A 19970-nucleotide genomic window follows, 5' to 3' on the forward strand; every position below is an offset into this window, starting at 1 on the left:
TTTGAAAAATAAAAAATACAGACATTTTTTTCATCCTACCTAAGGAGAACTTTTGGTGTTTGCTGGTTCATCTATTTCAGGAAAGCTTAAAGCTTTAGGTATTAAGGCAAATCAGGTTTGAGCAGTAGGAAATGAATTATCCTCATTCACTCAGGATAGAACAGCTAGGCTCTACTGTGATAATAACAACCTCAAAATCCCCTAAATCTGAGTTGCTCACACTCTGTGTCCATTTCAAAGTGGTGTTGGGCTCTGCTCTGTGGTCACTTAGCTGGACACAGGCTAATGGAGCTTTCACCACTTTGTAAAAGAACCATCTGGGTAATATGGCTCCCTTGGTCATCAAATGCAAGAGGAAAATCTCATAACCAATCTTCTATATTTGTTATAACTCATTGTATGGCCCCAAAGGAGAAAAGAACAGGATATAGTGGCACTAGTAATGTCTAACATGTGACCAAGCTTGTATGTATGTATGTATTTATTTATTGTCTTTTTATGGCCACACCTGCAGCATATGGAAGTTCTCATGCTAGGGGAATCAGAGCTACAGCTGCTGGCCTATGAGAGCCACAGCAGCCCAGGATCTGAGCTGCATCTGTGACCTACACCACAGCTCTTGGCAATGCCAGATCCTTAACCCACTCAGCAAGGTCAGGGATTGAACCTATGTCCTCATAGATACTAGTCAGGTTCATTACAGCTGAGTCACTATAGGAATTCCCCAAGCTTCTATTTCTTTTCTTTCTTTCCTTTTTTTTTTTTTGGTCTTTTTGCCTTTTCTAGAGCCACACCTGTGGCATATGGAGGTTCCCAGGCTAGGGGGCTAATTGGAGCTGTAGCTGCCCGCCTAAGCCAGAGCCACAGCAACACCAGATCCAAGCTGTGTCTATGACCTACACCACAGCTCACGGAAATGCCGGATCCTTAACTCACTGAGTGAGGCCAGGGATTGAACCCACAACCTCATGGTTCCTAGTCAGATTTGTTAACCACGGGAACACCCCCAAGCTTGTATTTTTAGATAACAACTCTGATAAGAATTATGATAGGGAGTTCCTTGGTGGTTTAGAGGTTAGGATTTTTGGCATTTTCACCATTGCAGCCTTGGTTCAGTCCCTGGTCTGGGAACTGAGATCACATATCAAGTCACTGCATGCCGAGGCCAAAAAGAAAAAAAAAAGAAAAAGATTATGATAATAACAGGGTACATGTGTTAAGTATTCCCATGTATAAGGAATTTTATATATTATTGTATATGCTCCTTACAGTGTCTTTATGACTTATAATTGCCTCCATTTCCTACATGAAGAAATTGAGGTTCAGTTGGATTAAGAGACTTGCTAGGAGTCACAAATCAAGGGAGATAAGGTTCTGTTGGAACCCACGTGGGAAACTGGCTGCTTACTCTGTGCCATACTCTCTCCCTGATATGAAGGGTCCATTGATTAGCTAAGGAAGTGGACTCAGCAAGATCAACCAGAAATTCAAGTGAGAAATGATGAGATGCTGCTACTCAGATCCTGGGTGGATGGAGAGAAGAGGCATTACCAAGGTGGAATGACAGGACTTGGTGATAGATTAAATGAATGATTGTGGGCAGAAATGAGTCAACGATGACTGAGTTTTCAAGCAGTTTGGGAGGGGTTTGACATGCTAAGTGAAATATGGGAGGGGATGTTAGGCTAGCAGGCAAAACACAGATTTAGACCTAGTGTGGAGATGCTGATTTGTGAATTCTACACTTACATGGCAGTTTGCCTGGGTGGTGAGTAAGATCATCCAGAGTGAAACAGCATGACATGAGAAAAGGGTCAGGACAACTTGTGGGGTGGAGTCAGGGGAGTTATAGGATCTTATAGTTTCCAGGGAAGAAAAAGAATCAAGCATAAGGAATCCTAAGGAGCAGGAAACACCTAACAGTGAGTCTCAGACCTCTGTCTCCATGAGAACCAGGACTTGGCCAAGAACAAATTCCCTTTTATGAGAAAGTGTTTGTCTCTGTTGGTTAAAGCACGACCTAATTAGGACTTTTTTTTTTCCATTAGACATATTTTTTCCAACCTAGATATTAATAAGCTCTGGTGTTCAGTTTTAATCTCTTGGACTTTAAGATTGGGAATTCAACTAAAACAATTAGAAACCAGTCAATCTAAAACATAAAAAGAATGTGCCATCTTTAACATCACAGTTAAGACAAAAGCAGGAGGAAGATAACAAGAGAGTGTTTCAGAATAGGAATGAAGAGACAATGTAAACTCCAAAATTTTCAGCTGGATAGAAATTCCTGTTCCTCTTCCATTTTTTTTAACCCTTTTCTTTATTGACCTTTCTTTTTCTTTTTAGGGCCACCGTGGTGGCAAATGGAAGTTCCTGGGCTAGGGGTTGAATTGGACCTGCAGCTGCAGGCCTATGCCATAGCCACAGAAACACTGGATCTGAGCTGCATCTGTGACCTACACCGCAGCTTGTGGCAATGCCAGATTTTTAACCCACTGAGTGAGGCCAGGGATTGAATCCACATCCTCATGGACACTATGTTGCGTTTCTAACCTGCCCTGCCATGACAGGAACTCCTTTATTTATTTATTTATTTATTTATTTACTTACTTACTTACTTACTTACTTACTTCTCTTTTTAGGATCACATCTGTGGCATATGGAGGTTTCCCGGCCAGGGGTCGAATTGAAGCTTCAGCTGAGGCTTACATCACACCCACAGGAACGCCAGATCCCAGCCACATCTGTGACCTACATTACAGCTCACAGCAAAGCTGGATCCTTAACCCACAGAGTGAAGCCGAGGATTGAACCCATATGCTCATGGATACTAGTCAGGTTCATCACTGCTGAGCCACAACAGGAACTCCCAGAATTCCTTTACTGACTTTCCTTAACCATTAACTTCTCTGGGAAGTCTTCCCCGGCTAAAGCAAAGCCATGTCCTCCCCAAGCTCCCTTGGTACTTTTAACCTACTTGTAGAGAATTCACCAAGCGTTCCCAGAGGCAGATTAACGTTAACACTATGAAACTAATGAGATTTAAACCTTTGGGTCCCTCACTTGCTCAAGCTGCTGCTGGTGCTGGGAGGTGCTGAGAGTTACGGGATGTTTCTAAATACAGGGTGTGGAGGGGAGGCCAGATGGCAACCAGGAAGCATTTCCACGAAAGCATTTCTGATAAATTGCCAAAGAGATGTTAAAAGAAAGGGATCTCAATCTCCAAGCCTCTGGTGTCTAAAAGTGATTGACTTTCTTATTCTAAATAAATACTCATTTTCATGCTTAATTTTGTATTCCCAATTTTGTAAGCCCAATTCCTCCTTGGTTTAAAGAGGGCTCCCAAATCTTTGCAAGCTTCAGGCTCAGAAAACATGGATCTGCTGTGCATATGCCATTTTTATTACCAGTCACTACTGAGTAAATTGTCCAAATTGTATCCAAGCCCCTTATTTTAGACATTTTTACACCGACAGGTCCAGCATGGTGTCTTGCTTCATAGTAGGCTATAACAGACGTTTGCTGAATAAACAAGCATGGAGTAAGCCATGGTGAAGAGAAGCCCAGAGTTTGGAGAGGAGTGTGGGCATGGGTCCTAAAAGACATGACAGAATGTCAAAACAAAGGAACTGCTCTGTGGTGGGGAAGAGAAATCAGAAAAGAAAAATTCTCAGGGCTTTCCATTTTGCCTGGGGAAATCAGGCTTAGCAGATAAGGCAGTTTTCATTTTTTAAAATAATCTGATATAGCAGATGTTTCAAAAATAATTCCTATCTACCTTCCCTCCACTGGCTGCAAAATGCACTAAAAATTCATAGAAAGGAGATTATAGCAGAGCCAAGCTCTCTAGTATAAAATTTTATATTCTTCCATTCAAGATCAGGTCGAAGATACTTGGTGAAAGAATTTTATATGATAAGAGCCTAGTTCAAGTTTTCTATTTAAGGAAGCAGGCAAAGATCAGGTATTTTTAGTTCCATTTTATACTACAGGAATCTGAAAGACGGTGTCTATCTATTTTATAGAGTACAGAAAGCAGATAAAATTTCACTAAAACCTGTTTTCTGCTTAAAAAAATAAAAAATCTAGTTTTAGTTTCCACAACTGGGAATCATGTTTCTTGTCTTCTAATTTTGCTTTGTTTTTATGTTGATTTTAAAAATGACCAGGAAGATAGAGTGAGAATCACTGAAAAACACAAATTTAACTTGATTGTATGCTAAGCCCATTTCAGGTCTAGATATACTTAAGTTAGAAACAAAAAACTTATCAAAGAAGACAGAGTAAGAGTAGAGGAAAAAATTAGCCCAAATGTATATTTTTCCTTTACTTCATCAACATTTCATAGTTAGTTTCATAGTTTCATATTAAACTGTTCATAGTTTAATAAATAAATGAAAATTAATAAATATCTAAAATAAAGAAATAAAAACTAATAAATAAATGTCTGTGAATCCTTGTTGGCTCTGGAGTGAAAAAGTTGCCTGTTAGTTTGAAGTCTGACTATTCAGAAAGTGTATACTAACGTTACTTTTATTTTACGTGGGAAAAAAAAAAGTGAAAAAAATCTTAGAGGGTGGAAGTTTGGGAAAGTGAGAGGAGAAAAGCTTAATGTTCTCTTCTCTTCCCCGAGATAAATAAGATTTCCAGAAGCCTAAATACAGAAAACACTGTTCTTAGCAAATTCTGAGAGGGAAATGGTCTTCTCCCAGATCTTTCTGGATTTAGTATAGGGTGGCACTGAGGCTGTAAAGCCTACTGCACAGAGTGCTGTGACCAATGACTCTGACGCTATGTTTCATTTCCAGTTTTATCACCAGCTAAATGATTCGGGGCAAAATTACCTCTTAAATTTGTTAGCATTAACCTCCAAACAACAGAAAATCCTCAACTAACAGTGGTTTAAATGAGATAGATAGAGCCTTATTTCTCTTTAACACAAAGGAGTTTCAGGTATAGGCAGTAGGGAGCTAATACTGGTGGTTATATGGTCATTAGGGACTTGATTTCTCTCTATTTTGCTAGTCCAGTATCCCGAGTGTGTATCTTCACAGTACAGTGAAGTTGCTTGAGTTCCAGCCTTTACATTTACATTCCAGCAAATGGAAAGAAGAAAGGGGAAAAGGTAAAGGCCAGTAACACTTTTAAGGAAATATCTAGAAGTAGCCATACAATGCTTATGTTTACTTATCATTGGCTACATCTTATTTTTAAGTTGTCATAGTTGGAAAAAATAAGTCTCAGAAATGTCAATCTCTATTTTGTTTACTTGTGCCCCAGGTAAAAATCGGATTTCCTGTAAAAGGAGAGTGTGTATAGGGATGGAATCCTCATCCTCTGCCATATCTCTTCAAGCCTCAGTCTCCTTTATCTGTAAAGTGAGAATAAAAACATCCTACCCTACCAGATAGGACGAATCAGATAATATAAGTAAAGTGCCTGGTACATTGTACATGCTCAATAAATGTTAGCAGTTATTTGTGCAATATAAATATGTAATCAAAACTTCAAATTGCACCCCCCCATATTAATTCTCAGTTTTACACTTTTAGTTATACAACTCTCTGAGTTTTGTTCTATACACAGCTGCCCAGCTAGAGATTACATTTCTCACTTTCACGTAGTGTGTGACTATGTTATGGCTAATGAGATGTGAGAAATGATTTCTAAACTTCTAGGTCACGTACTTAGAAGGATACTGTGTACGCTCCACTTCCTCTGCTCCCATGCCGCAGGCTGAAATGTAGATTTGATAGTAAACCATCCAGCTTTGACCGTGTGGACTAGGGCAATCCCCTGGAGGATGAGGAAGAAATAAAATAGAGGGAAACTGTGCCCCTAAGTGACCTTTAGGATCTGTACCACTCAAACTTGCTGGACCACCTTCCAGTCTTGATTGCTAGTCAGAAAACAATAAACCCTCTGTATTACTTAATGTGCTGTAATTTTTGCTCTTTGTTAAAGCTGTCTAATTGAGATTCAAATTATTACTTAGGAAGATAATCATACATGTATAATTATACATAATTATATATGTATAATATATATGTGTTATATATACGTGTGTCATATATATATGTATGAGTCACGATTCTTAGCTACAAGCAACAGAAACTATTTTTTGCTGACTGAGGTAGAAAAGGAATTCATTAAAAGGCTATTAGAAGGATAGCTTGCTTGTTTTCCAGAACCAAGCTCATAGAACCAACATAGAGACTTCACAACCAGAAATAATGCCCATTATCATGCTGCAACATGGGTCCCACTCTACACAGACTCTGAAGCTCATGTTTCCAACGTTAGTGACATGAGATGGCCACTGACCACCTTCACTTAGAATTATTGCTCCACTTGCTCTTGGAAATGGCTTGTAGCAGTTTCCACTGTCCCTATGCACATTCCTATGGATTCTGCAGGATACCTGCTGGTTCCTGTACAAGCTTCGAATTCAGCACCTGAGTTAGGCTCTTGTGATTGGTGGACCCTTGGTCATCACTTGCATCCTAGCTAGAAGGGAGACTGGAGAAGAAGGTCTGGCACTTTCAGCTTTTCAAGAGGGAGGTTAACTTTGTCTCAGGTAGGAGTTCTCTTAACACAGAGTTTTAGATGCTGGGTGGCTGAAAACAATGACAGATGATTTCTAAACAGGAAAACTTCTTTACAGGATTGAGGATAAATCTTTGTAGATTCTCTAGTTCATCATTTGGATAAGTGGGTGGTGGTGAGAAAAGGATTATTTATTAGGCAATACTATAGGCACTCAGCTAGCTGTTGAGTATTTAGTTATGAATAAGAAATCATCCCTATCTTCTAAAGCTCAGAGTCCAACAGCTGAGGCAAAACTTAGGTGATTTTAAATTCTTCTGTATTACAGTTTCAAATGGTAAAAACTGCTATATAGTCAATGCTTATTATTTATGGATTCAGAATTTTGAATTCACCTACTTAAAATTCATTAGTGTCAATACTTGTGGCACTTTCAAGGTCTTTCCTACAGTCCTTTGAATCAGCATTACTCTTTGGCTGATTCCCTTATTAATGACTTAAATAGATTTTTAGTGTGTGCTCATGATATGTCTATATTAGAGTCATGTTTTTAATTTTCTGACATTCTAAAATTATAATTTTAGAACTTTAATGTTATGTGTTCTAAATCATAACATGCAAAGCAGTGGAAAATTTGAGTCATCTGATGCTTACGTTCCCAGCTGAGGTTGAATGAGGCAATGCTCTGGTCTCTCATTGTACTGTCATGCTGAAAACCAGCATCCTTTCCATAGTCTATTTAGAGCCATGCTTCTTTCCTTCCTTCCTTCCTTCCTTCCTTCCCTCCTTTCTTTCTCTCTCTCTCTCTCTCTCTCTTTCTTTCTTTCTTTCTTTCTGTGCTTTTTGTTGGTGAATCTATTGCTTAAACTTGCCTGCAAGAAGAGTGCTAAAGTGAGGAGTTTCCATCATGGCTCAGTGGTTAATGAACCCAACCAGTATCCATGAGGATTCGGCTCAATCCCTGGCCTTGCTCAGTGGGTTAAGGATCCTGCATTGCCATGAGCTGTGGTGTAGACTGCAGAGGCGGCTCGGATCCTGCATTGCTGTGGCTGTGGTGTATGCTGGCAGCTACAGCTCCGATTGGACCCCTAATCTGGAAACTTCCATGTACCTCGGATGTGGCTAAAAAGACCAAAAAAAAAAAAAAAAGTGCCAAAGTGTATACAAATATAGATATACTTTTCTAGGCATAAGTTATACTGCTGTTGGTCATGAATTCACTGTTAGTGAGTCAACAATATATATTAAATAAATATGTCTTTGAGCAGAAACACACATAAACCAAGGGTACATATATTGACCAGTTGACAAATCAGAAGCTGGTAGGAAACTAACCCCGTATTTCCTCTAGAAGTATTGCTAAATCAGTATTTGTACAACTTTATAGAATATTACTATCATGAACACTGAGAATAAACTGTATTATATTCCCCCCTAATTTTAAAAGTGAAAGTAACACAAGCAATAAAGGGACATATTGAGAAGAAATGAAAAACACTCTAAATCCCAGCAACTCAGAAAAAAAAAGTTAGCGAAGCAGATCCATTTACCTGATGTGCAGCAAGCCCTACGCTAAGATGCTGAAGTTTGCAGCGAAGGGTTTTTTCTCCAGGCAGCCAAGCGAGGAAATACGAGCTATGAACATGTCTCAAATCAACTTTCTCAAAGGTGAGGATTGGAGGTATTTATGGGACAAAGAAGGAGCTTGGCCTGAGGCGTGGGGAGCATAGGTAAACATAAGGGGAAATAAAACAAAGGTGCAGTAATTATTGTTCTGCGCAGGCGTAACCGCTACAAGCTTCCTCATCAGACAAGGGATTAGAAAATGGTGTGTTCACTTGTTCAGAGGGTGGAGTTTTAGGCTTTCTGACGTCAAAAGACCACTGGCACACACCTCGTTGGAGGGTGGTTGGTCCTAACTAGTTTTAGCCAGCTTGAGCTTGAACCGGACACAGCTGACTCCAAATTCCTAAAAAACAAAAACAAACCAAAAACTCAGGCAAACACCTTATTGTCTAGGCTTTGTGCTACTAGGAACATAAGCAAGTTTTGATCAGTGAAGGCAGGTTCCAGATTTAATCGGATCTAACGGATGAATACCCTCAGTTTCAAAACCATCAATGTTAACTATTTTGGTAAAAATTATTTCAAATATTTCTTTCTTTTTCATATATATATATGTATATATATATATATATATATACACACACACACACACACACATTATTTTATATAAATGGGATGGTATGCTTGTGGTTCTATAATTTCTTCACCCAATGTATGAATTATAATTTCAGAATTTTCAGAACGTCAAAAACGAGACTCTGGTCCAAATATATCATAAACACCTGTTTATTTAATGCATTAATAAGGAAACCAGTAGGACATAACACTGGTTCAAAGGAGCAAAGAGGAAAACATATCTATAGCCATTGAGAGAATGAATATAAAAATGAGGTTGATAAGTAGATGCAAAATCGGTTAGTGTACCACCTCAGGGCAATAAAACGCTAACCTTTGGGGAAAAATTTTCTTCTGGATAGAAATTTTTTGCAACTTATCAATCATTTGCAAACAAACATCCAACTGGGACTAGTCATTAGTAAATTGTAAATCAGATAAAAATTACAGAGAGCCTTATGCTCTTTAGGCAGGATTATGAAACAATCCTCTAGTAAGTATAAGAAAAATTATAACACATTAGATATCAACCCTAAATTTCTTAAAATACAATCAAAACATTCTTAAATGATTTTGTTAGGATGGAAAATGCTGCCTGTCACCAATTAATATGGTCATAAACAATAGCTGTTTTGCAGGCGGTCCCTACTCTAGATCAGCACCATCTTTGAGGCAGAAACTTGGCACTGATACTTAGTACACTTTTCAAAGCCATCCAAGTGAGATTCTGATATTCTACCAATTATTTCTGGACTACAACTCAAGACTTTTCCTGAAAAGTATTAGGGAATGTCAATACAATTTTTTCTTTTGTAAATGCTGGCTGAAAAATGTATCGAGAAATATGTATGTTCTAAGATGTTTGGGTATTTAAAACAAAGAGGCAATCTCCCGGAAAAACAGCGGAGACATTTTTGCAGGGTATCTCTTTAGTGTATTCTGAAAATTCTTCTGGCTACTCCTGTGTTGACTAACAGTCCGTTTCTCTCCCTGGAGACAAACAGGGCTGTTTCTTCTGTATCACTCCAGATTATTCTCTGTATATATGTCATATGTATCTAAAGGATGGTGAATGTGATACTTCCTGTTGCCCTTTGGTTTTGCAAGTCCCAAAGGCCTAAAATAAAAAACTGTGTGCCAAGGATCCTCCCCTTCACACGTACAGGTGAAGAGGGGACTAGACCATCTCAGGAGCACAGGCAAAAAGAATGAGTTCCCGAATCTGTTTGGTGACCTTGGATTTTCAGCCAATTCCAGGTGATGCAAGAGGAGGCCAAGAATTCCTTAGAGGTCATTGGCATGATAAGAGCAAAGCTGATTTTTTTAAAATTTTATTTTCACACTGTACAGCATGGGGATCAAGTTATCCTTACATGTATACATTATATTTACATTTTTCCCCCACCCTTTGTTCTGTTGCAACATGAGTATCTAGACATAGTTCTCAATGCTACTCAGCAGGATCTCCTTGTAAATCTATAATCCTCCCACTCCTTCCCTCTCCCATCAGGCAGCCACAAGTCTATTTTGCAAGTCCATTATTTTCTTTTCTGTGGAGATGTTCATTTGTACTGGACATTAGATTCTAGTTATAAGTGATATCATATGGTATTTGTCTTTGCCTTTCTGGCTCATTTCACTCAGTATGAGATTCTCTAGTTCCATCCATGTTGCTGCAAATGGCATTATGTCATTCTTTTTTTATGGCTGAGTAGTATTCCATTGTGTATATATACCACATCTTCCAAATCCAATCATCCGTTGATGGACGGTTGTTTCCATGTCCTGGCTATTGTGAATAGTGCTGCAATGATTCTAAGAGAGAGAATTGCCGTGGCCTCGGCAAGTTCAAGTTCTCCTTCGACTCTACTGGGGAAAGATAAGAGATGAATGGGGGCTACTCCTTGCCTTCTGTTCAGACAAAGTTTTCAATAAAACCACTCAGAAAGCTTAACAGCCATCCACTGGAGCTTAAGGGCAGGATAGGTGTCTTCCTATTCTGGGGAAGGTCTAGGTGAAGGCTGGCTGGGGACTTGGCAGGAAGGAAGGGGTTCATTAGAGGTGAGTTGTGTGGCCTCTGACGTCAGGGGCAAGTGTGTGTTACTCAGACACCATTAGGTGAGGCCCTCATAGATATGGCAACTGTAGGTTGTCTTTAACGGGACCCTCAGACATTTTCAGCAATCCTGGGAAAGTGAAGCGCTTCCCTGCTTCCTCCCTCCCCCAAAGAAGCATTTCCTTTGAGAAACACTGAGGATGAGGAGGCTAGATTCCACGCCTGCAGAAATCTCCAAACTATCCTCAAAGGCCTCTTGTGATGGAAGGATCAACATTGTGATCTGTCCCACCAAGAGGGCACCAGTGCTAGTCAAGCAAGAGCTTTTGTGACCTTCATCTTTATCATTCCAACATTAGAAGGTCCTAACATTTAAAATTTTTAGTTATGTTTATTTTGCTTTTTAATTTTTTGTATTTTTGTCTGTGTCTGTGGCATATGGAAAATCTTGGGCCCACACCACACCGCAGCTGTAACCAGAGCTACAACAGTGAAAATGCCACATCCTTAGCCCGGTGGGCCACCACGGAATTTCTATTTATGTTTATTTATTTTTTTACTACTTTTGTTTTTTTTTTTTTGGTTGTGCCTGGGGTGTGTGGAAGTTCCCAGGCCATAGATTGAACCTGTGCCACAGTAGTGACCCAAGCTGTTGCAGTGACAACACCAGATCCTTAACCAGCTGGGCCACAAGAGAACTTCCCTTTTTATGTTTATTTTGACTTGAAATGTATTTTGTTATTGTTGTTGTTGTGGGTAGAGTTCTTCTCGTTACAATTGTATGACTGAGGTTTCTGTTCTTTTTTAAAATTATAGTTGATTTGACTTGAAATATATTCGACATGTAACACTGTGTAAATTTAAGGTATACAACAGGTTAATTTCATAATTTATACATTGTAATGTTAATGCCATTATAGCAATTGATAATAAGCATCTCTATCATGTTACATAATTATCATTTCTTTTTAGTTGTTGAAATAACTAAATTGTTCTAGTCTCTTAGCAAGTTTAATGATTATACTGTAATATTGTTGTCAAAATACATTATACTGTGCATTAGATCTCTAGGACTTACTGCTTATTACAAGTTTGTACCCTCCAACATCTCTGTCCTATGAGGGTCCCAAAGTTGTAGGTAGTAATGGATTTCCAAGAAGGAGCAAGAAGGATTCAGGTTCCTTCTGGCTCAGTCATGAACCAAGAGTAGAGAATCCATGCTCTGGGCATCAGCGTGGATTATATCCAATGAAAGATGTGTCCAATGAAGGCAAAGGGCAAAGATCATAGGACACCTGTCTCTAAGGAAGGGTCTTGGAAGCTCCCAGGTAAAAGTTTTGCTCACACCTCATCAAGGAGACCTCAATCACATGGCCACACCCAGCTGCAAGGGACACTGGAAAGGCAGCCAGTTATGGATGAGGAGGTATCTGGCTAAAAATTTTGGAAGAAGGGTGAAAGAATATTGTAGAACAATGAACTCTGTTTTGCAGTGTTTTGTGCCTTGCATATTTAATAATATATGTTGGAGATGATTCCTTACCAACCCTTAAAGAGGTTCCTTATTTTTATGCATTTTATTTTATTTGGAAATATCAGTTAACATCTAACTGTCCATCAATCCTCTGCTGATGGACAGTTAGATGTTAAGCTTATATTATCACAGATATTGCCACAGTGAGTAACTCTGTGCATTAGTTTTATATACTTGTGAGAATAACTACAGGATAAATTCTCAGCTATGGGTTTTATACTCTGGATCCTTGTTGCCAGACTTTTCAAGGAAGATGTGCTAATTTTCCCAGTCCCACTTACAAAGCTTGAGAAATTACTTAAATTTGGGGGCGCAGCTAGAAAAATAGTTTTGGAATCAAATATGCCAGCATTTGAGTTGGATTCCTTTAGATCCTCTGAAGAGTATTGGATGACTATTTTTAATCAGTTAATTTGTATGAACACAAACAATAAACACTCTTTCCCCTGTGGTGAGCTACAGGTCAGTTCTTTTAACCTTAGCTGGGCTGCTTAGAGTTGGCCTCACATGTGCAGGGTTCAAGGGTCAGTCAGAGATTTGGGCAGGAGCTCCCCACCTCCACCAACCTCTTTCCATTCCTGGATATCTTGTCTTAATTTCCAGCTGCCGCGGTTGCCTGAACTCTGTCCTTGGTTTCTTGGAACCAATTAAATTGCACAGGTTCTCCTCAGGCTAATGGCATAAAAAACAAGAAAGCCATGGAGTAAGTTCTTTCTCTAGTATGAGACCTTGACAGCTTTCAGAATCTACCTTCTTTGGGTCTTTCTTTAGAAGGTTTCAAAAAAAGCCTTCAGGTAGGTTTTTTGTGGTCGAAGGTTGTTTGTTACCCGCACTAATTCTTTGGACTTATTTCGGCCTTCTTCACAGTTTGACATCTACAATTTTTGTAGATCCTCTGTGCATGAACAGTGTCACAGAAATACATTTTGAGTCCACCAAGGGCCTATGTCTCCATATCAATTCCAAGGGCTTTGGAATTGTCTGATAATAACAAAACAAACAGCCGGGAGAGTGGGGGGTCGTGAATGGTAGGGGAGCTCACAAGTTTCTGGGGGTACTTTTGTTGTAGTGTGGCAGATTTTGGGTACTTAAACCTTTTCTAATCTCTCCAAAAACAAAAACGAAAACAAAAACAAAAAGAAAACAAAACAAAAAAACCAACACCAGCCTCCAGGTCACGGTTATATCCTTTATAGTATACCTTTCAGAAAAGGTAGCATGTGATTTATCCCCCACTCAGTAATGACTTTGGGCAGATCATCTAATATTTTAGAGTCTTAGTTTTCTAAGACATAACTGCCAAGCCCAACTAGAGGTTCCCAGTCTGCATCTGAGATCCATCACCCTGAAGCCTACATTTCAATGTTTAAATATGTGTCCAGAAACCAATGGGGAATTCAAAGTCAACTGGAAACATCAAAAAGCAGTAACACTAGGTAGTATAGAGTATAGAGAATAGCATTAATTATTTCCTCTTAAAAATCTTTGTTCCCCCCCACCCTGCCTTGCATATTAGCTAGTATGGCCTTTAGGGGGAAATTATTTGAGATACCTGGACCCGGAGATGTGTGAACATGTAAAATTCACCTACTTGGCTACTTCAAATCACCACATTCCACTCTCTGTCATAATTGTAAATCAAGGAGAACTTCCTATTAAAGTCTCAAGGTTGTCAGAGTTCACTGGTGACTAAGCAGGTTAAGGATCCAGAGTTGTCATTGCTGTGGTTTTGGTAACAGCTGTGGCTTGGGTTTGATCCCTGGCCTGGGAACTCCCACGTGCCATGGGAATGGTCTCTAAAAAAAAAAAAAAAAAATCCTAGGATTGTTGGAGTTCCCTGGTGGCTCAGCAGGTTAAGGATCTGGTGTTTTCATTGCTGTGGCTCTCATAACAGATGTGGCTTGGGTTTGATCTCTGACCTGGGAACTCCCACATGCCATAGGCATGGTGTTAAAAAAAAAATCCCAGGATTGTCTACAGATATGGAAAGTTACACTTACTTACTTTACCTGCTTACTTTAACCCCTCTTTCTATCTTTGGCACCCACAAATAAAGCTGAAAGAACTGAAGTGGATGGATTACTCAAAGATCACAAATCAGGGTCAGAAGAAGGTAGAAGATGAAGGTCCTGATGGTTCAGTATTTGTGTGGGAGTCAGGCTCTTATGGAGCAGTGAGGACCTACCGCTTTTTTGTTGGTCAGTTGGACAAAAATAAAAATTGATGAAAATGAAAGTGGTTTTATTGAATCATTTGAAAATAAACCTCTGTCCTCATCTCTTAGATTGTTTTCCTTTTTGTTGAAAGAATATCAAGGAGAAAGTAGTCACAGCTTTTCCTTTACATGGAATGTTAATGTTAGCCCTAGTGTGCTAAGTACTGACACAAAAAGCGCTTTTCTAGTTTTTCATCCTGAACCCTTAGTTAATGGGTTATATCTGGCAGGTAGGCTGCTTGTGCAAGAGGGACTTAGGTTGCTTGGCACAATTTAAAGCAGTGGTTCTCAAGGCATGGTTCTTGAATTAGTAGCAGTAGCAGCAAGTGGACCCTACCCTAGACCCTCCTAATCAGAACCTCTGGGGAATGGAGCGAGCAATCTATATTGTAACAAGCCCTCCAAAATCTGTGTTTTAATAAGCCAGGTGAGTGATTCTGATGCTTGCTCAAGTTTGAGAGCCATTCATTGCTTTAGAGACACTTAGAGCTAACTGCTGTAGTGCTGAGTCAAAACCACTTTTAGAGTACAGATGTTACTATGGGTATATCTTATGAAGAAGGTTTGTATCTGTGACTCCTTTTCTAGATGAGTGTAGGAACTGCCTAATATAAACCCAAAGTGTCAGAAGCATTGTAAATACTAGGTCTAAAAGAAGCTATGAGAATAGAATTGTGGAAGACGGCCAAAGATAGTTATTGGTTATCAAAACTGTACATGAAATACAATGAGAATACCATAAAAAAAGATGCTGGTATTTTTCAGAATGTGGAGAATATTTGGATTGGAGGAAACTAATGTATTCTAGCAATGGGAGGGGAAATATGCCAGAAAAGAAGGCACAACAGAATCCTGAGAAAGAGGACTTAAAGGAAGTGTCTTCAGGAAAAGAAGACGTGTAAGGGCTGCAAAATTGCTCCAAGTAGGCTCCTCCGAGTCAACACTGGCCAGAAGTTCCAAATGCTTTAGCATATAGGGAAGGCACATGGGAACTCAGAATGTCTAACAACACTTTGAATTAGATACGTATACATTTAGATTGCAGCTAACAGAAAACACTATGTAATGGTGGCTTAAACAAGAGAATAATTGAAATTAAAGTCATAGAAATCTGGTGGTTGGTAGCCAAGTACTCACATGGCAGCTCCACACTCATCAGGAATCCAAACTCTTCTTGTCTTTTTGTTCCCCTGTTCTAGTTCAAGGCTTCTATTCTCCAGGTGTTACTTCATGGTCCAGTAGGTCAACAGGAGCGCCAACCATCGTGCCTGTTCCAGGCTGTGGAAGGGAGGAGAGGCAGAAGGGCAAAAATGTCACATGCTTCTGTTCAGTCACTTTCCTTTCCTAGAAGTTATATATAATATATTTCATTATCTGGAATTTTCTTACATTGGCCATTCATAGTAGTAAAGGAGTTCTTGAAAATGTAGTCTTTTAGCTGGGCACCATGCTGCCTTATATAAAATCAGGTTCTGTTACCAATAGAACAAAGGAAGAATGAACAATAGGGGACAACAAGCAGTCTCGACCACAGATTCCTTATTCTTGTTTTTAAAACCTCAGTGCTGAACTGAGGTTTCATATTGCCATAGTTAGTCTCTGTTCAGCTTTTCTCTTCTGTGGGTCTCTCTTACCTGGAAAAAAAAAGATTAACTTAATTTAGAGAGATACAGGGAAAATAAATAGGAATGTGATTGGAAAGATTATATATATAATATATATTCATATAAAATAATAATCATATATATGTGATTATTATACATCTATATAAAGTACACATCTGGTAAACAGGGCAAAATCAAGGTTTACCCAGCTCCAAATGCCTACAGCAAGGATGTTCTTAAGGGAGGATTTCAGCCTCTACTAAATGATGAGGTTTCTTCCCCCCCCCCCCCTGCTGTAGCATTTAAACCTCTTCCAGGAACATGGATTAATCCCCTTTAGGTCACAGAGGGACCTCTCAGTGCTTAGCTCTTGTATAATTTTGAAAAAAAGAGAAGACATTAAAGGTAGTCATCATGCCTGCCACATTACCCTGAGAAAAATAGTATTGACTTTTCAGATTTCATGTAATTTGTGTCCTTTAATCTCCCTCATTATTACTGATTGCCTCTGTGTTTAAAAAATCATTAGACTAAAGTATTGGCATACAAGTTCTAAACAGAAAGCTCTGGGCACTACAAACTTTATACATATTCATTCATTCACTCCCACTTATTAAATATCTATTAAGTGTTGGGCCCTGGGGTTTGTCGTAGTCACAAAACTCAACGTTCCTTCCCTCATGGAGCTTGCATTACAGTGTTATGTGTGGGTGTGGCTGTTGAGAGAGATAGACTGTAACCAAGGAAACAGATGAACAAAATATTTTCAGAGTAATAAGTGCTAAGAAGGCAGTAGGAAGACATGGTAGTATGTGATGGATAGGGAAGGGCTAATTTAGAAGGGGAAGTTCTTGTTGAGCTAAGATATGAATATGAGACAAAGCCATTGACAAATAAATGCATGACATATGGTGATACGCACATCTAAAATTTTTCATTTCTCTCTCTCTCTTTCTTTCTTTCTTTCCTTCTTTCTTTCTTTTTTTGCTTTTTAGGGCTGCACCCTCTGCATATGGAGACTCCTAGGCTAGGGGTCAAATCAGAGTTGTAGCTGCTGGCCTATACTACTGCCACAGAAACACCAGATCTGAGCTGCATCTGTGACCTATACCACAGCTCACCGTAATGCTAGATCCTTAACCCAATGAGTGAAGCCAGGGGTTGAACCTGTATCCTCATAGATCCTAGTTGGGTTTGTTAACCGCTGAGCCACGAAGGGAATTTCTAAAATTTTTCATTTCTAAACTCAAAAGCATTCTCACTACTCCTACACAAATGATGAAGATGCAATTTTAGTTTAAATCAAGTATCAACAAAAAACCTTATATCTCCTAAGAGTAACAGGTTTAGGAATACTACAGATTTGATTGGCTGCAATATGAGATTTGTTTTGAAACCCAAAGAGCTCCCAGTAGATCTACCTTAAAAAAAAAAAAATCAGACACTGTTCTTGCCAAATCCCTATGCTCACTTCTTTTGGGAAATAGAACATCTAGTCTCACTTGACTGATAGAGTATATTATTATCAGCAAACTGGCAAAGGGAATTGTGTCACAAAAATGAATCCATTCTAATTATTCCCTGAAAAAAAGCTGTTTTATATTTGTGATTCATAATCTTGTAGAATCACTCATGTGCAGGAAAGGAAAGTTGGCATCTGTCACGTGCAGAGCAAATTTGATTATATGTTCCAGCGGCTAGAACACACTTATTCATTCAGTGTTCATAACTGGCTCCCTCAGAAACAGGAATATTACTCATTTAGTGACATGAATTTAAAACATACAGGGCTTCATATTTGATCTCTAATCTAAAAAAACAAAAACAAAAACAAAAAAAAAACCCTACCAAACTGTCTCTATAAGAATGATTTTTGGAGTTCCCACTGTGGCATAGTGTGTTAATCTGGTTTGTCTCTGTGTAGGCGCTGGGTCATCCTGGCCCAATGGGTTCAGTGGGTTGAAGATCCAGCATTACTACAGCTGTGGTGTAGGTTGCAGATGTAGCTCAGATACGATCTCTTGCTTGGGAATTTCCAGATGCTGCGACTGCAGCAAAAAAAAAAAAAAAAAAAAAAAAAAAAAAATCTGAAAAATTAAACTTGATTCTTATTATAAAATAATCAAGCCACTAATTAAAGCTAAGTTCTTTTGTATCACTTCAAAAATTGAAGAGTTGAGATTCAAAAGACAATAACAAAGCATCCAGGAGAGGAAGAAGATACCACAACATGGTTTAATGTCAAAAAATATGATATTAATTTAGGAGCCAATGAACTTTGAAAAACAGAATCATGTGTGAGTAATACAGAGAAGAATCTGGACCCAGACAGGAAATCCAGCTTCAGAAAGTTAAGCATAAACAGGAGGTAGGGGGAGGAATGGAAACTTTCAGAGGTATTGGAAATAAATGACCTTTGGGTTCCTTTGAGCCCCACATATCTGATTCTAAAACACCCCAAAGAACATGTTAACCTATTTTTAAAAATAAGAGTTCCCATCGTGGCTCAGAGGAAATGAATATGACTAGCATCCATGAGGATGTGGTTCGATCCCTGGCATCACTCAGTGGGTTAAGGATCTTGCGTTGTCATGAGCTGTGGTGTAGTTCGCAGATGTGGCTCGGACCGCGAGTTGCTGTGCTTGTGGCATGAGCAGCTGTAGCTCTGATTTGACCCCTAGCCTGGGAACCTCCATATGCCATGGGTGCAGCCTTAAAAATACAAAAAAAAAAAAAAGCATTACTGAGATAAAATGTACATGATGGTAAAATTCACCCATTATAATTATACAATTCAAGGATTTGTAGTAAATTTATAGACTTGTGCAATTATCACCATAACCTAATCCATTTTTTTGCCATGTTGTTTGTGGGGTAGAAACAATTTTATTTTTCTCGCATAAAGGTACATAATGACATTAAAATTGTAGAGCAAGTTTCAAGGATGCAAAGATGACTCACTGAAAATGTGTGTAATAGACATGTGCAGGCAACTGCTCTACTGAAACAAATAGGGAGAACAAGAGGGAAGGTGATAGCTGGAAGCAGTGCAGAGCCACACCCTTGAGTCAGAGTGCTGAAGTTCAGATTCTGGCATTCTTACTTCCTTAATTGCTGTCTGACTTCAAACAAGTTACTTAAGCTCTCTGAGCCTGAGTTTACTCATCTGTAAATTAACAGTACCTACTTCATGGGATTATGAAGGATAAATGAGGTAATTTATGCAAAGGGCTCAGCAAAGTTCAGGCACATAATAAGTATTCAATAAATGTTGGCAGTTTTATAATTATCACAGGATGACCATTAAATAGTACTTTATGAGCCCAACACAAAAGACCATAGGCTCTATGTTTAAATTTATATGAAATCCTAGAAAAGGCAAAATGATAGTGATAGCAGATCAATGGTTGCCAGAGGCTGGGGAGTGGGGGAAGGAAACTGACAGCAAGGAAGCACAGGGAATTTTTGGGGTGTGTTCCAAATTATGATTGGGATGGTGTTTTGTAGACATTTGTTATCAAGTTACAAACTTAAACCTGGTGAATTTTATCATATGTAAAATAAAGCTGACCAAAAAAAAAATCTTTAAAAATATAGCTTCTAATTTTCCAATTGGATTGTTCATTTACCTTACATATTAGACGCAAGGATTTCTAAATGAAGCCAGTAAATATTTGTTGAGCACCTACTACATGCAGGGCACTGTTCTAAGTACTGGGGATACCGGCTTGAAGAAGAGGAACAGCACCCTTACCTTCATAGAGCTTATAGTTCAAGTCCACTTATGCACACATGTTTGGGGTTACAAAAGGGGTCAGCGAGATATTGAGAGGA

At 38.9% G+C, this 19970-nt stretch overlaps 1 protein-coding gene and 1 long non-coding RNA gene across 2 annotated transcripts in view; one reads left to right on the forward strand and one right to left on the reverse strand.

Annotated features, from left to right (window-relative positions):
- The window catches only part of LOC102162768 (uncharacterized), a 76963-nt gene extending 68653 nt beyond the window's left edge, over positions 1–8310 (reverse strand). Inside the window, exon 1 of the long non-coding RNA XR_002335897.2 lies at positions 8097–8310. This is a non-coding gene — a long non-coding RNA (uncharacterized LOC102162768). The remainder of the gene's footprint in view (positions 1–8096) is intronic.
- The window catches only part of TTC39B (tetratricopeptide repeat domain 39B), a 562176-nt gene that overhangs the window by 398382 nt on the left and 143824 nt on the right, over positions 1–19970 (forward strand). The window lies entirely within an intron of this gene.

Source organism: Sus scrofa, chromosome 1 (assembly GCF_054392235.1).
Source record: "Sus scrofa isolate SSC_HxYL_T2T_F1_AM1 chromosome 1, Sscrofa_HxYL_maternal_Yorkshire_Landrace_v2.0, whole genome shotgun sequence".
Taxonomy (NCBI): Eukaryota; Metazoa; Chordata; class Mammalia; order Artiodactyla; family Suidae; genus Sus; species Sus scrofa.